We start from the raw sequence: 16,199 nt of genomic DNA on the forward strand, positions 1-16,199 counted from the left end.
GTCGGAAGGGACGCCCCTGTTAGTGACTTTTTGAGTCGCTCAGTAGCAAAAGCGCTACTGCCAAGTTCACTACAATAGTTACAATACTTCTTGTCATAGTGCACAAATATACGGCTGCTCATACGCGTGTCCCAGTTTGACTTCAAAACTTGGTTTATATTTTCCATTTAGCGACTTTCTTATTATTAGTTTTCGGTACAAATTATCGTGTAGACAAGCGGGAATCACTTTTTTTTTTTTTTTTTTTTTTTTTGAGCAATATTTATTGTGGTAATCAATAGTCATATTTTACAATATGTTTTCCACAAGGTACCACGGCAAGTAAACTAACTAAAAAGCGGTGTACAACAAAAAAATAAAAAGGACCGCAAAGAAACTATAGTCTAACTAAAAAACTAGTGAATAGTCTAACTAATATAATAATATTAGAACTGAATGCATAAAATATGTAGAACACAAGCTTGAGGATTGATATGAGTATTGTTTAAACAAAAAGTGGACAAATAATAGCTCAGTGAAAATAGTATACAAATATATGACAAGTTTTCTAGTCATGAAAACAAAATGTAATATGAAATGGTTAAAATAGCTAAGGCTAAATGGTGAATGGTATTATTGGTCAGAGGATAGTAAATGTAGTTTGAGTTTTGTTTTAAAAGATTGCAGAGGAAGAGTTCTTAAATGAGTGAAGAGATTATTAAATGAATTTAGCAGGTTACTGTTGAGTTTGTTGTGGTTTATGGCACTAGGTAATTTGAATCTGTTTCTGGTTTTGTGACACTTTCAACTAATACGTAGCAGTAAGCCAAGAAGACGATCTATTACTTAACTTTTGGTAAAATTACACTTTGTAAAATAAGACAAGAATGTTTTAATAGTTGTAAAACGCCCTTAGTTTGGCCCAGGCATTAGCTTTAACAAGGTAGACTAGAATGTACATTTTACACTTCAAAACAAGGCGTATGGCAGAGTATTGTTAGATATAGTTATTTTTTATCCTTGGCATGCCTGTCAACTCTCACGCATTGGGTGTGAGACTCACGCAATCACCTCAAAGAAAAAATGAAATGCGTGAGATTTCTGCTTATGACTTATACTCGCAGTCTAAAATTATATTTATAAACTTCCCACTATGTTTGGGGTTAAGAGGGCTTTTAAAATGCACAACGGTAGAAAATAATTCATTCAACAATGCTATGCTAAAAAAAATCCAGTACTTGTACTCGAGTAACGAGGTCATTAGTCTTGGTCACTGTCATGTGACGTCTCCAGCGATTGATTCCATTCGAGAGGTTGCTTTTTCTTGATGCTTAAAACTGTAGCAGCAATTTGGTTGGTAGTTGCCAAAGCTATGTTCACAACTGTCCATTTAAACTAGAGCTGCACAATGATCGCGTTAATTAAACGATCAACGCAATCAATACAAATATACGATTAACTGAGTTGAGCCAATTAATCTTAAATAAAATACAACCGAGGTGGTGATCATGATATGGTTAATTTGTATTGTTCACTATATAACATGAACATAGCAGGTTACTACCATTTAATTTACTAACAAATAAATATTATGACAAGCAACACCTTCTTACCAATTATATACAACCACAATTATTTTGCACTCAACTATGAAAACACAAAGTGAGCTGCTAACATTAAACTTGTTTATACAATGCACCAACATCGCGCCGATCTAGCCATTAGCGGCCATGTTGTTAGCTGTTCCAACATGTTTCTAGGTAATAGCAACAAAAGCGATTTCAGTGTTATTTAATACGTGTATATTACGATCTATTTTTTGTTTATTTTTAACAACTTTCTTAGGTAAATTATAGATGTATTTTTATTTTTCGAAAAGTCACACTCATATTTTAGCTTTAGAATATTAGTAATATAAGATTGACACTCTATTGGTACATGAAAGCAGAAAAATGTTTTCCGTAATAGGTGGTGCATTTCTGTGTTGTTGTAAGCATAAACAAAAAAGCGATGTGCAATATATGCCAGAAGCTAGAAAGAATTTGCCTACCACCACAGCACATGATCATTAAGATATAATTTAACTAATTCTCACCCTGCCGCGCAGAAATCATCACCAGCTATCGCAGACAATAACTACTACTATTGTCCTCTGCGAGTGGCTACTCTCTAAAGCTGGCAATATTGTATGTAGGAAGAGGGCATCTCTTTATTCGGATAATGTGAATAAACTGTGCTACCTCAACTCTTGGCTGACCTAATTATAGACTTTCACAGACTGTTTTCATACTCATAATAATTATTACATTGTAACTTATGTACATTTTGCATAACAAGTACTTCTGCTAACAATTGTGTCAAATATAATTTATTTATATGTAGCTGTAAGATTTGTTTTTGAATATGCAGGTTTTTGCTAGATGAATTCTCAGATTAATCAAAGATTAACTGGTTCAGACCAGTTATTAATCGCGATTAATTTTTATAGTCGTTGTGCAGCTCTAATTTAAACACAGTGTCATAGTTTGACTTTCTCGATATCATGTGTTACAAAATGGCTAGCTGATTTGCTAGTCATTTCCTGTGATTGTGATTTGCTGAAGGCGTAATGCTTTTTCTGGAAAAGTGAAAACCTTTTGGTCAATTGCTCTCTCACCAACTTTTGCGTGTGAGATGCAAGATCTCTGACTAAACTTACCTTTACTAAAGACCATGTTTTAAGGAAAGATTAATAATTGTAGTTTACTATCCGCTTCTTTAACACACATAAATTACATAATTTTTTTATCATATATTTCAATACATCAGAGTCTTGGCTTTCGAATGAGCCATTGTTTGACATGGTGAGACAGACATTGGTTGGTGTTTATAGGATTTCCCCAAAGCTCTACCGCAGAAATGTTCAATGGTATAGGCTCGAAAATTGTGACGTCACAATTTTCATATTCGGTTTTGTGTGCTCTTACCACTTATTTTATTGCTTACTGCTTATATTTCTCAACTACGATAATGACGCTAGTCGCAGGCGAAGGTAGGACAACTCCAGAGAACCAATGAAGATGGCAAAGGAAGCAGTGTCATTAGCTCTCTATGTACAGTTTATTTCTATGATAAATAACTCGGATTCCAAGCACCATGCTATGTTTTTCCGATGATATTATGCACTAGCCCTCTCTTTCTATTGTGGTGTTGAGGGGCACGACTGAGACTAATTAATTTCAAGCATTGTAGACACGTAGTCTTAGAGCCATGCAACTGCAGGTCACAATTTAATCGGTGTGATTTCATTACCTTTATCAACGACAGTATATTTATTGAAGCATAATTGGTTGGCATTGTTGGTTATCTAGAATCCTAGTTTATTATTAGCGCTCTCTGGGTTTAACAGCACCAATTGTCACAGAAAAGCACAGCCTCAATGGCAGCGAGAGGGATCGACTACCTAATGCTAAATAATAATTATGACATGACATTGTGGGAACCGCAACCAAGTGTTTTTTATTGCAGGATATACTTTTAACACCCCGTTTTTCATAGTTCCATTATTCTTTGCGTATTGAATATAGGCTCATTCGAAAGCCAAGATTCTGATGTATTAAATTATATAATAAAAAAATTAAATAATTTATGTGCTTTAAAACATATTCTATTTATAGCTAATCAACATTTGGCAGCTAATAACTAATATGACTATCAGTTACAGTGTTTACATAAACAATTAAAGGAGGTGAAACATGAGAATTCTAAAGTCTTTACACAGTTATAACTCTTCATGTTTTAATTTATGTTAAAATCATGTTTAGATTTAAATATTCATTCTTTGATTATTACTACTTCAGGAAACTCGGACTCATTTAAGAAAGATATTTCAAGTCGGAGAACAGTTCTTACCAAGTACATTAAGATACTGGTGAGAAACAATAACATGCTTACATTGCTTCTACTTAGCATGTGGTCCATTTGTCTACTGATATGGTTTCTAACAGAGATATAAATAGCTCAGGTATGATTACTCATATAAAGATAACACATCTACTTTATTATCAAAGATTTCACTAGCATTGAATGATTTACTTGTGTAGATATTGCTGTGGAGTGTGATCATAGACAACCATTCCTTTACACCATAGTGATAGACTCTGAGTCTACACGCTGGGATAAACATGAAAGATGAATTCTCTAATAAAAGCAGTAAGTTATATTATCAGATGTTACTCAATTCATAAGTCATGTGAACCTGTTTGTAGAATATTCCTTTGATTACAGAGTCTACTGTATAGTAGTGGTTGTAACTAATTCTGTGTGAGCACTTGTATGTAACTATAACTATTGTGTACCAACATTTCTCTACAGATTTCATCAATTTCCGTTTGTAACATAGATTATTATTTGAGGTAAATTATACATTTAGTTCACTAAGTATGACTAGTTGTTGTTACCCATATGATAGTTTAACAGTTCCCTATTATAACATTTTAACCATAACAGAATTCCGTGCTCTGCTTGTTAAACTGGAGTTGTTCGTTCACAAGTTCATCACTGCGTATGGCCAAACCAATGGAACGGGCAATGATGAGTAATAGTACAGGTGAGTTTATTGAAATGCATGACCTACATTGATGATTTCAGCTGTATTTAGACCTAATGACTTTGTTCACGGAATTTGTTTGAATAATCTTTTTTCTATTTCTTGCCAAAAATTAGACAAAGCAAGTTATTATATTGGTTGGTTTTTACAAATACTTGGCTAAAACAACTGTCCTTGGCTGTCCTTTATTCTGAGCAAGTTTGAGCAGGCAGAATGAAAGTTGTCCACTCATGTTACAGGCCGCTTTTTCCGTGAGTAGGTAACTCTTTTTTAGCTTTGGTTTAATTCAAAATGTAGTAGGCCTCAGACCTCTAAGGCGTATGAAGTATATGTATATTGTGGGTCCTTGTGTCCTGTTGAAGTCTGCCAGTAGTACCAGACAGGATGATATATTAAATATGGCTGCCTGTGTATGCTAACGTCTTTTATTCATGTAATGGCTAGTATAGAGTATTTGGGTTGCTGGTGCCAGATCTATCGATAGCAAAATGGCTTCTTTACATCCAAACTGAGAGCTTTCTTAGCTTTCTGTCCTCTAAACTGGTTATTTTGTGCTACTAGCATCATAATCATGGCTGTATAACAAAATATTCTATTGATATTATTATAGATAATTGTCATTCTAAAAGGTGGTCCTGCTGTTTCTGAAATCTCATTCATCTCGTCGGTGTTGCTTATTGACATCGAGTGAGTGAAGTTTACTGTTAATGTTCTCTTTGATATTATCATTCAAAACATAGAGCTGGCAATGATTTGGAATCTCTTCACTGTTTTTACTTACATATTACTACACTTTACTAACTGATTTCCTAGTTTGGGAATGGAAATAAAATTAGTTTAAAGTGTATTTCTGTAATTGCAGTTGTTTCTCATTTCTTATTTAGATGGTTATGTTCATGCTTGCACCAAAAGACGTACTAAATGTTAACTGAGTGCATTGTAAATTACATCTATTTATAATAATATCATAATTTACATAATAACTTATTAATTAACTGTACATTATAATTTATTTAATAACATATATAATTTACATAGATGTATGATGTACTATGTACATAGACGTTTGATATACAATGTACATAGACGTATTATATATAATTTACATAGACGTATGGCATACAATGTACATAGACATATGATATACAATGTAGATAGACATATGATATACAATATGAACTCATCTGTGTAAACCTATTAATCTTGCTCTGATTTCATGATTAAGGATTTTTAACAGACAAGGTTCAGAAAGTGTATCATAAAAGATGAGTTTGTTTTAATATATAGATATAGCATCACATCTGTCTCCGGCCAATATTCTTCTTAACTCATAGACACATAGAAGGGAAAATATACATATTCTTCCCATCCATTTCCGTGACTTGAAAATGTTAGAAGTTTTTAGTCACACAATGCCGTAATTTGGTTGAAGTCATGCAATTTGGCCACATTCATATGGCATAGACATTATAGATAACCAATTATTTCTGGCCAATTTTATCTGGCATGGACATATATGATGTACATCACTTGAAGTTGACTCAAAAAGTAGACACATAGAAGGGAAAAGATATTGAGAGAGCATAAGTTCACATCACATCTGTCTGCGGCCGATATTCTGCTAAACTCATGAGTAGACACAGAAGGGAAAATATACATATTGAGGGAGCATAGGTTCAAGGCAAGGTTCATTTAGACAGAGCTGTATTTTTACTAGTAACATTCTAAATCAAAATATCTAAACAGAATAATCAAAAGTTCCTGTCACTAATACTAGTAGTGCACCTACTCATATTGCTCTGTTCAGAGTTGTGTCTCTACAGATTTTATTATGTGTTTTACAGCTCCTCATGTTGACTCACAGGATGTAGTCTGAGATGATTGCTTATACATTATTGAGAGTCACTCACATTCTCTCAAGGTTAGCTACCTGCTTTTCTCACCACTCCAGCTATTGTCAGTATTACTCTGGTCTATTTTCTTGGACTGCCTGACTGACCGAAATGACATTTCTTGTGAATGTATACTTATATTGATCCTCTATCGTCCGTTCTTACAGGTCACATAACATTACATGTAATGATTGTAACTTAGTTCAAACAATCATACCTTAATTATACCGATCATTCCTTAGTCATAACAATCCTACCTTGGTCATAACAATCCTATCTTAGTCATAACAATCCTACTTTAGTCATAGCAATCTTACCTTAGTCATAACAATCCTACCTTAGTCATAACAATCCTACCTTAGTCATAACAATCCTACTTTATAAATGATAATCCTATTTTAGTCATAACAGTCCTATTTTAGTCATAACAATCCTACCTTAGTCATAACAACCCTACCTTAGTCATAACAACCCTACCTTAGTCATAACAATCTTAGCTTAGTCATAACAACCCTACCTTAGTCATAGCAATCTTAACTTAATTATAACAATCTTACCTTATTCATAACAATTCTACCTTAATCATAACAACCCTACCTTAGTCATAACAATCCTACCTTAGTCATAGCAATCCTAGCGCAATCATAACAATCTTACCTTATTCATAACAATCCTACCTTAGTCATAACAATATTACCTTAGTCATAACAATCATATCTTAGTCATAACAATCCTACCTTAGTCATATCAATCTTACCTTAATCATAACAATCCTACCTTAGTCATAACAACCCTACCTTAGTCATAACAATCCTACCTTAGTCATAGCAATCCTAGCGTAATCATAACAATCTTACCTTATTCATAACAATCCTACCTTAGTCATAACAATATTACCTTAGTCGTAACAATCTTAACCGAATCATAACAAGCTTACCTTAATCATAACAATCCTACCTTAGTCATAACAACCCTACCTTAGTCATAACAATGCTACCTTAGTCATAACAACCCTACCTTAGTCATAACAATCCTACCTTAGTCATAGCAATCCTAGCTTAATCATAACAATCTTACCTTATTCATAACAACCCTACCTTAGTCATAGCAATCCTACCTTAGTCATAACAATCCTACCTTAGTCATAGCAATCCTATCTTAGTCATAACAATGCTACCTTAGTCATAACAATCTTACCTTAGTCATACCAATCCTATCTTAGTCATAACAATCCTACCTTAGTCATAGCAATCTTAACTGGGTCATAACAATCCTATCTTAGTCATAGCAATTGTAGCTTAGTCATAACAACCCTACCTTAGTCATAACAATCTTAGCTTAGTCATAACAACCCTACCTTAGTCATAGCAATCTTAACTTAATCATAACAACCTTACCTTAATCATAACAATCCTACTTTAGTGATACCAATCTTACCTTAGTCATAACAATCCTACCTTAGTCATAAAAATCTTACCTGGATCATAACAATCATATATTATTCATAGCAATCGTAGCTTATTCGTAACAACCCTACCTTAGTCATAACAATCTTAGCTTAGTCATAACAACCCTACCTTAATCATAAAAATCCTACCTTAGTCATAACAATCCTACCTTAGTCATAACAACCCTACCATAGTCATAACAATCTTAGCTTAGTCATAACAACCCTACCTTAATCATAAAAATCTTACCTTAGTCATAACAATCCTACCTTAGTCATAACAACCCTACCATAGTCATAACAATCTTAGCTTAGTCATAACAACCCTACCTTAATCATAACAATCCTACCTTTGATTTTTGATTTGATTTGATTTTTATTGCGTAATAATAACATGACAATATGAGTAAAAAAATACACAGAGTAGCAATAGGACATGCCAGATAGCCAGAGGCTAGAGTCAAGGCAGCCCCAGCAAGCAGTAGGAAAAGAAACAGAATCAGCGATAAGCGCACACTCCGGAGCACCAGAGTCAGGAAGGACAGTCCCAGGACGCCCACAGGCGCTCTACCAACTTCGCCTTCAGCTGACCCGGAGCAGAGCCCGCACAATCACTCAGAAATTTATTATATAATTTCATTGCACTAAAAAATATCGATCTCTGTCCCTTAGAAGACAAACACTTTTTCAACTTTAATTGATTTTTACTTTTTAAACGGGTATCTTGACAATGATCTATCATAAAATCTTGCAACTCTTCCATGGGGAAAGAATTTGTTAAAAACATTAGCAGGCGATACTGGAATAAAATTTCAATTGGCATTATTTTTAAAATTTTAAAATTTTTGGAAACTGTTTGATTTGGTTTAAAATTGAGTATTATTCTGATTGCCTTTTTTTGCATGATTAAAAGTTTGTTTAAATCAGTTTTGTTGCCGTGGCCCCAAAACTCGATTCCATAGATTAAAAGAGAATAGAAAAAACTGTAGTACAAATTGATCATGGTTGATTTGTCTAGGTAGGGGCGAATGAAACGTAATATTAGTAATATGTAATTAAGTTTTTTGATGAGACTTTGGATGTGTTTTTTAAAAGTCAAGTTGTTGTCTAACGTGATACCTAAAAATTGAGTCGAATCTTTGATTTGTAGTTGAGAATTGTTTAAAGAAAGGCTTAGATTATAATTTTGAGTGTTTTTAGACGGATTTTTGAAAACTACTTGAAATGTTTTACTGTTGTTTAAAATGAGTCTGTTTGATAGGCACCATTCATTAATAATATTTAATTCCTCTTGGAGTTTAGAATTATCTGTTGAAAATATATTGGTGTCATCTGCGAATAAAATACAATCCAAAGCAGGTGCAGCATTTACTAAGTCATTTATAAAAATTAAAAATAAGAGGGGTCCTAAAATTGATCCTTGTGGGACACCAATCGTAATTGCCCTCATTTGCGAACAATCAGTATCTGTTTTGGTGAATTGAAATCTATTTTGGAGATAACTTTGAATAAGAGAGGAAGACTTTACACTAAAATTGTAGTAAAAAAGTTTGTCAATTAAAATTTTGTGATTAATCGTATCGAATGCCTTTGAAAAATCCAAAAATACGCCCTGAGTTATATTACTTTGATCTAAATTAGTATATAAAAATTCCATTAGACTGTTTATTGCTGTAGTGGTGCTTTTACCTTTTCTAAAACCAAATTGTTTAGGCGACAAGATGTTATTGGTTTCTAAAAAATCCCGTATTTGCAAAGACAAACATTTCTCTAAAATTTTTGATAAAGCAGTCATAGCAACCTTAGTCATAGCAATCCTAGCTTAATCATAACAATCTTACCTTATTCATAACAATCCTACCTAAGTCATAACAATCCTACCTTAGTCATAACAATCTTATCTTAGTCATAACAATCCTAATTTACTCATAACAATGCTACCTTAGTCATAACAATGTTACCTTAGTCATAACAATGTTACCTTAGTCATAACAATCTTACCTTAGTCATAACAATCCTACTTTAGTCTTAACAATCCTACTTTATTCCTAACAGTCCTATCTTAGTCATAACAATCCTACCTTAGTCATAACAATCCTACCTGATTCATAACAATCTTACCTTAGTCATAACAATCTTACCTTAGTAATAACAATATTACCTTAGTCATAGCAATCCTACCTTAGTTATAACAATCCAAACTTAGTCATAACAATCCTACCGTAGTCATAACAATCCTACCTTAGTCGTAACAATCCGACCTTAGTCGTAACAATCGTACCTTAATCATAACAATCCTACCTTAGTCATAACAATCCTAACTTAGTCGTAACAATCTTACCTTTGTCATAACAATCTTACCTTAGTCATAACAATCATACCGTAGTCGTAATAATCTTACCTTAGTCGTAACACTTTGTCTCATAGCCCTACCAGATAATAATATACATCATTTATCAATGATTTTAACTAATTTAACCATCTGTATTTGTAGCTGTTGTCTTGAAAGTTTTGCTCGCCGTTTTTTTCCAGAATACTCTAGAGTCTAGAGTATCATAATATTTTTTATTTATTATTTTTCTTAGACCATCCATATTTTCATGCCCACTTTTCTTTCTATCTGAAAGATGCCTAAAGGTTGACTTGCAACAAAATTCACATTACAGTTGTTTGGTATCAAAATGTTCACCATGTCCTACTCTGTGATGTTGTAGGTGCCAAATATGTAGAAAAGTGATTACAAGCTCTTGAAAACTCAAAAACGAAATGCCATCGTAGATGGGATTCTTTTTATTTCGATGACGTAGCCATGAAATTTGGTTATTGTCATGTCACGTGATGTTCTCACGTAAACTGAAAGGCCAATAAAAAGCTCAAGATAAAACTTATCGTAGCACGAGTTTATGACAAACACTTCGGGTTTTACCGAAGACCCCGTATCAAATACATATGTTCGCTACTTTACAGTTTTGTTTTCGGCCTGGTCTAATTGGCAAGTCGTAGTCTGATCATGTGACCTATTACTTCGCAATAAACTTTTTCAGCACTTGTTGATTATCACAGGTGACCAACAGGCTCGTCATGATTATCAGACAATGATATGTACTCCTTCAAGGTAAGGCTAAAAAGGTAAACGATTTTTTACGGCAAGTTATAACATATCACTGCTGAAAGTGACAGCATTTACAATGACAATAAAACAGACGTGTAAGAACAATAGACATGGTTTTATTGAATGCGTGAAATATATATTTGTGAAAATATTTTGACGAATAAGGTTGCATGGAAGTGTAAACAGAGACCATCTTCCACAACTGCGTCACATTTGAGCCATTTTGGAAAGAGAATCCAAACTACGGCGGTCTCGTGTGGCTGCGATTAACTGTTCGTTCTTGAGCTTTTAAGAGCTTGTAATGGCATTCCCACATATTTGGCACCTACAACACAACAGAGTAAGACATGGTGAATCTTTTGATATCAAATAACTGTAATGTTAATTTTGTTGCACGGCAACCTTTGAGAATTTGGGTAAGTGTTAAAAGTAATTGTTATCGGTCTCCATATTATGTATCTCCACATAATTTGTTTCCTGTAACGTCATTTATAATTTATAGGAGGATTCAGGGCACACCACACTCAATTATTTCATGCATGTACTCATATACATGTACTATAGTCTGGCTGATGTGGATGTTCAGTATCACAAGTATATCTGGTAGAAGAAGTACCTTACCAAGATGCATATGGTAAGTTTCAAATGACCGGTTTTACTCTCCTATACAAGCTGTAGATGATATGAGTTGAAGTAATCTCAGTTAGTTCTTACTTTTAGTAGCTTTAGATAGCACTCAGTACAGTAACTTTAGATAGTACTTAGTACAGTAACTTTAGATAGTACTCAGTACAGTAGCTTTAGATAGTACTCAGTACAGTAGCTTTAGATAGAACTTAGTACAGCAGCTTTAGATAGTACTCAGTACAGTAGCTTTAGATAGTACTCAGTACAGTAGCTTTAGATAGTACTCAGTATAGTAGCGTTAGATAGTACTCAGTACAGTAGCGTTAGATAGTACTCAGTACAGTAGCTTTAGATAGTACTCAGTATAGTAGCTTTAGATAGTACTCAGTACAGCAACTTTAGATAGTACTTTGTACAGTAACTTTAGATAGTACTCAGTACAGTAGCTTTAGATAGTACTCAGTACAGTAGCTTTAGATAGAACTTAGTACAGCAGCTTTAGATAGTACTCAGTACAGTAGCTTTAGATAGTACTCAGTACAGTAGCCTTAGATAGTACTCAGTACAGTAGCTTTAGATAGTACTCAGTATAGTAGCGTTAGATAGTACTCAGTACAGTAGCTTTAGATAGTACTCAGTACATTAGCTTCAGATAGTACTCAGTACAGTAGCTTTAGATAGTACTCAGTGCAGTAGCTTTAGATAGTACTCAGCACAGTAGCTTTAGATAGTGCTCAGAACAGTAGCTTTAGATAGTACTCAGTATAGTACCTTTAGATAGTACTCAGTACAATAGCTTTAGATAGTACTCAGTACAGCAGCTTTAGATAGTACTCAGTACAATAGCTTTAGATAGTACTCAGTACAGTAGCTTTAGATAGTACTCAACACAGTAGCTTTAGATAGTACTCAGTACAGTAGTTTTATATAGTACTCAACACAGTAGCTTTAGATAGTGCTCAGTACAGTAGCTTTAGATTGTACTCAGTACAGTTGCTTTAGATAGTACTCAGTACAGTAGCTTTAAATGGTACTCAGTACAACAGCTTTAAATAGTACTCAGTACAGTAGCTTTAGATAGTACTCAGTACAGCAGCTTTAGATAGTACTCAGTACAATAGCTTTAGATAGTACTCAGTACAGTAGCTTTAGATAGTACTCAGTACAGTAGCTTTAGATAGTACTCAGTACAGTAGCTTCAGATAGTACTAAGTACAGTAGCTTTAGATAGTACTCAGTACAATAGCTTTAGATAGTACTCAGTACAGTAGCTTTAGATAGTACTCAGTACAGTAGCTTTAGACAGTACTCAGTACAGTAGCTTTAGATTGTACTCAGTACAGTTGCTTTAGATAGTACTCAGTACAGTAGCTTTAGATAGTACTCAGCTTTAGATAGTACAGTAACTAATACATTTCACATTATTTTTTAGATACAAGTTACCATCATGGCACTTTGCTCCAGTCAATTCGTCTTCAACATCTCTGATTGTCCAATTATGTTTCTTCACTGGATTCCCTCTTATGTACTCATCATTTTCGCTCTCTTTGTCAACTTCTATATTGAACCCTTCAGAAGTAGGTAAAGCAAGAAAGCTATTAAAAGTGTCTGACGTCTCTGAAATCAAAGATTGCACAACTGGTTTAGAAAACATTAACATTTACTTAAAAAGCTTCCAATGTTAAGCTATGTACACTCATCACTATTCATATAATCAGCCTTCTGCTAGACTTATATTCCTAGCTACTGTTCCTCCATGGAGCAGATTTTGATAGGTTTTTCCTTGAGCATTACTTTTTTGTGTTACAACCGGTTATCTGCGTGCCTTTATAATATTATATTCACTTGATTCAGCTGACAGGATTTCTATTGATGACATGTATGACTAGTATGACTCTCAAGTCACCATAACTAGTTAATGTAACAAGTTACAAGTTAACTAAGTTATTAAGTTACAATATCTATGAAACATATTTCACAAGTTATCATTATACAAGCCATTAGAAATGAGTTGGCATGTATTAAGAGAGTGCTCGGGATACTAAAGACGGTTAAATACTGTAAAACCTTTATTTGAACGCCATGGTGCTGTATTTTTTAATAATTTCCTTATAGCGGCGTTCTATTCGAGGCGGCTTTCAATTATATAGTGGTCCTCTATCTTTCGACAAGCTCGTCATAATGGTGGGAAAATAAATTTATGCTTTTTACGAGCGATGCATTGTTAATGTGGCCTATATTTTACACTCTCCATCAGGTTGCGCGATAGTATTATTATCGGCTTCAGCGTGTTTTTGTTTAAACGGTTTTACATACACCGTTGTACCAGACTGACCTAAAGGAGGAACTACTTTTATTAAAACAAATTAGCTACTTAGTACCAGACCAACGTAACCAAGGAACTACAGTCAAACACGGATAACTCAGTCACGGATATTTCGAACACATGGTTAACTCAAACGTATTTCTTTGGTCCGTTCCTACGCAATGATAAATTGCTTTAGATAACTCGAACTTAACATCATTAATTCGAACAGTTTTTTTGCCGAAGGAACAATTTTAAAAGAAACTTTGGTTTGTTTTAATCCGACAGAGTTTACATTAGTCTTGGAGCTAGGATTACTCTGCCTTCCTAGCGAGTAAAGCGCTTCTTATATGTATATAGTGTACATATAATTCTCCCGTACCGTATAATGGAACCGATTAGGAAACCGTATAAACCTGATTAATGGCGTCGCTAATAGGTCGGCTAAGTTACCGCCAAACTAAAAACGTTAAAACGTATCACCAAAGCGATAACAATTTAATAAAGACGTTTTATAGATACGACAGAGGGTAAGGACTATAATAACTGCTTAAATTCTATATATACCCTCAATTACACTGTTTATCTTTCTCAACAAAACACCTTTTCAAAGGCTACACTCAATAAGTTTTTTAAATGAAACAACTGATCAGATGAAAAAGCATGCGTTTTCACATTGGTCGTAAATGTTTACTCGTGCGAAGTTTTAAAAATCATCTGAAAATTTGGATATTTTTCTATTAGCTTAGATTTGTTTGTAGTCTTAGGTGATGTGACTGTCATGATGTTTTAAGATTAAAATTGGCAAAATTGATCTCTGTTGAAACACTCAGAAGAAAAAGATGGGTCCTTTTTCTGAGTGTTTTAACGGTGATCAAGTTTTGCCAATTTTAATCTGCAAACCTCATGGCAGTACATCACCTAAAACAACAAACAAATCTCGAAAGATAAAAAAATATCTATACTTCCTGATAAATACTTTTGAAACTTCACATGAGAGGCCGTACAACTTGCAACAAGCATCTATGATTTTGCTTTACACATAGTTTGTATATGTACATGTATCTTCTATTAAATACATCCACTTGTGACAGTGATAGGTAATATAAGTCTGATGAAGGCTCTGATAAGTCAAACACTTTTGCTTTGGCTAATAAAAAATTGTTTTTGCAATTTTTTATTAGCCAAATCCGGCTAATAATTATTTAATGGTGTCAATTTCAAAGTGTTTGGAAAAGCCATGAAGCTTCGGACTTGAAAAAACAGTTTTTGGTACGCCATAAAAATTCCTGTTATTACATCGTACAGTGTTCCTAAAGAGTATTCTCATCGCTCATCAAAACGCTTTAATGTTTTCAGGTCAGATTGTAAACCACATTATGTACAAATCTGAAGTCAATAGATCGGATATAGACCTTAGTGATTTCGAATCAGAGTGTAGTTATGATGATTGGGACGATTGATTATCGCAGGTGCATCATCACGAAAGTCATGGCAGCCACTACAGCAATGAAAGTATTGCTTATTATTGATGAACGGAGTCATTACTACTGCGATTTTTTACACACTACTCTACTGATCGCTTTTACGCTACTGATCGCTACTGATCGATATTACGGGTTTGTAAATATCAAGGAATGTCAAAATGGCAGTCAAATAGAGGTAGCATTCAATTAAAGGGTAGCGCTGTGTTTTTTTAGCCTTCTTCTATAACGGCGTTCTAATCGAGGTGGCTTCCGAATGAAGGTGGCATTCAAATAAAGGTTTTATGGTATGCATGAATGTGTATATGTAGTTGACTTAAATATTAACTTCTACACATTTCATGTTCCAAGTTTAATCTATACAACTTGTATATAGACTTTGATAGTAACTTTTATGTCTATTATTAAACATTTACCTCTCTGGAATAGTTTTTTATTTTCATATTTCCTAACTAGTTATAATTTTCAACAAGCTTCTATTTTTTTCTTTCACTTTCTTTCATGAATCATCCCCTTTGTGATTTACCATTAAAACATGATATTATAAATATATATCTTGCATATGTATAATATATATAAAATTGTATGCCAACACAATGCACCAGTCTCTCAACAGCCATATAAAAACAATGTCTTCCAAAGAGTTTACTTCCCATCATCAAATGTAATGATTAATCCTACATCATATACAGACTAATTACATACATACTGATACACTGGTGTAAAGTCTCTTGTTTACTAACTGATAACAACTATAGATAATAT

General features: G+C 33.7%; 2 long non-coding RNA genes across 2 annotated transcripts; both read left to right on the forward strand.

Moving 5' to 3' along the window:
- Positions 1-778: 778 nt before the first annotated feature.
- Positions 779-4,170, forward strand: LOC137387796 (uncharacterized). The gene is made up of 3 exons (XR_010977953.1): positions 779-835; positions 3,819-3,889; positions 4,062-4,170. It is a non-coding gene; the product is annotated as an uncharacterized lncRNA (long non-coding RNA).
- A 2,239-nt stretch (positions 4,171-6,409) lies between these two features.
- Positions 6,410-15,995, forward strand: LOC137387794 (uncharacterized). Its single transcript, XR_010977951.1, has 3 exons — positions 6,410-6,488; positions 11,521-11,652; positions 13,078-15,995. It is a non-coding gene; the product is annotated as an uncharacterized lncRNA (long non-coding RNA).
- Positions 15,996-16,199: the final 204 nt, after the last annotated feature.

The sequence above is a fragment of the Watersipora subatra genome, chromosome 2 (assembly GCF_963576615.1).
Source record: "Watersipora subatra chromosome 2, tzWatSuba1.1, whole genome shotgun sequence".
In the NCBI taxonomy this organism is placed as follows: Eukaryota; Metazoa; Bryozoa; class Gymnolaemata; order Cheilostomatida; family Watersiporidae; genus Watersipora; species Watersipora subatra.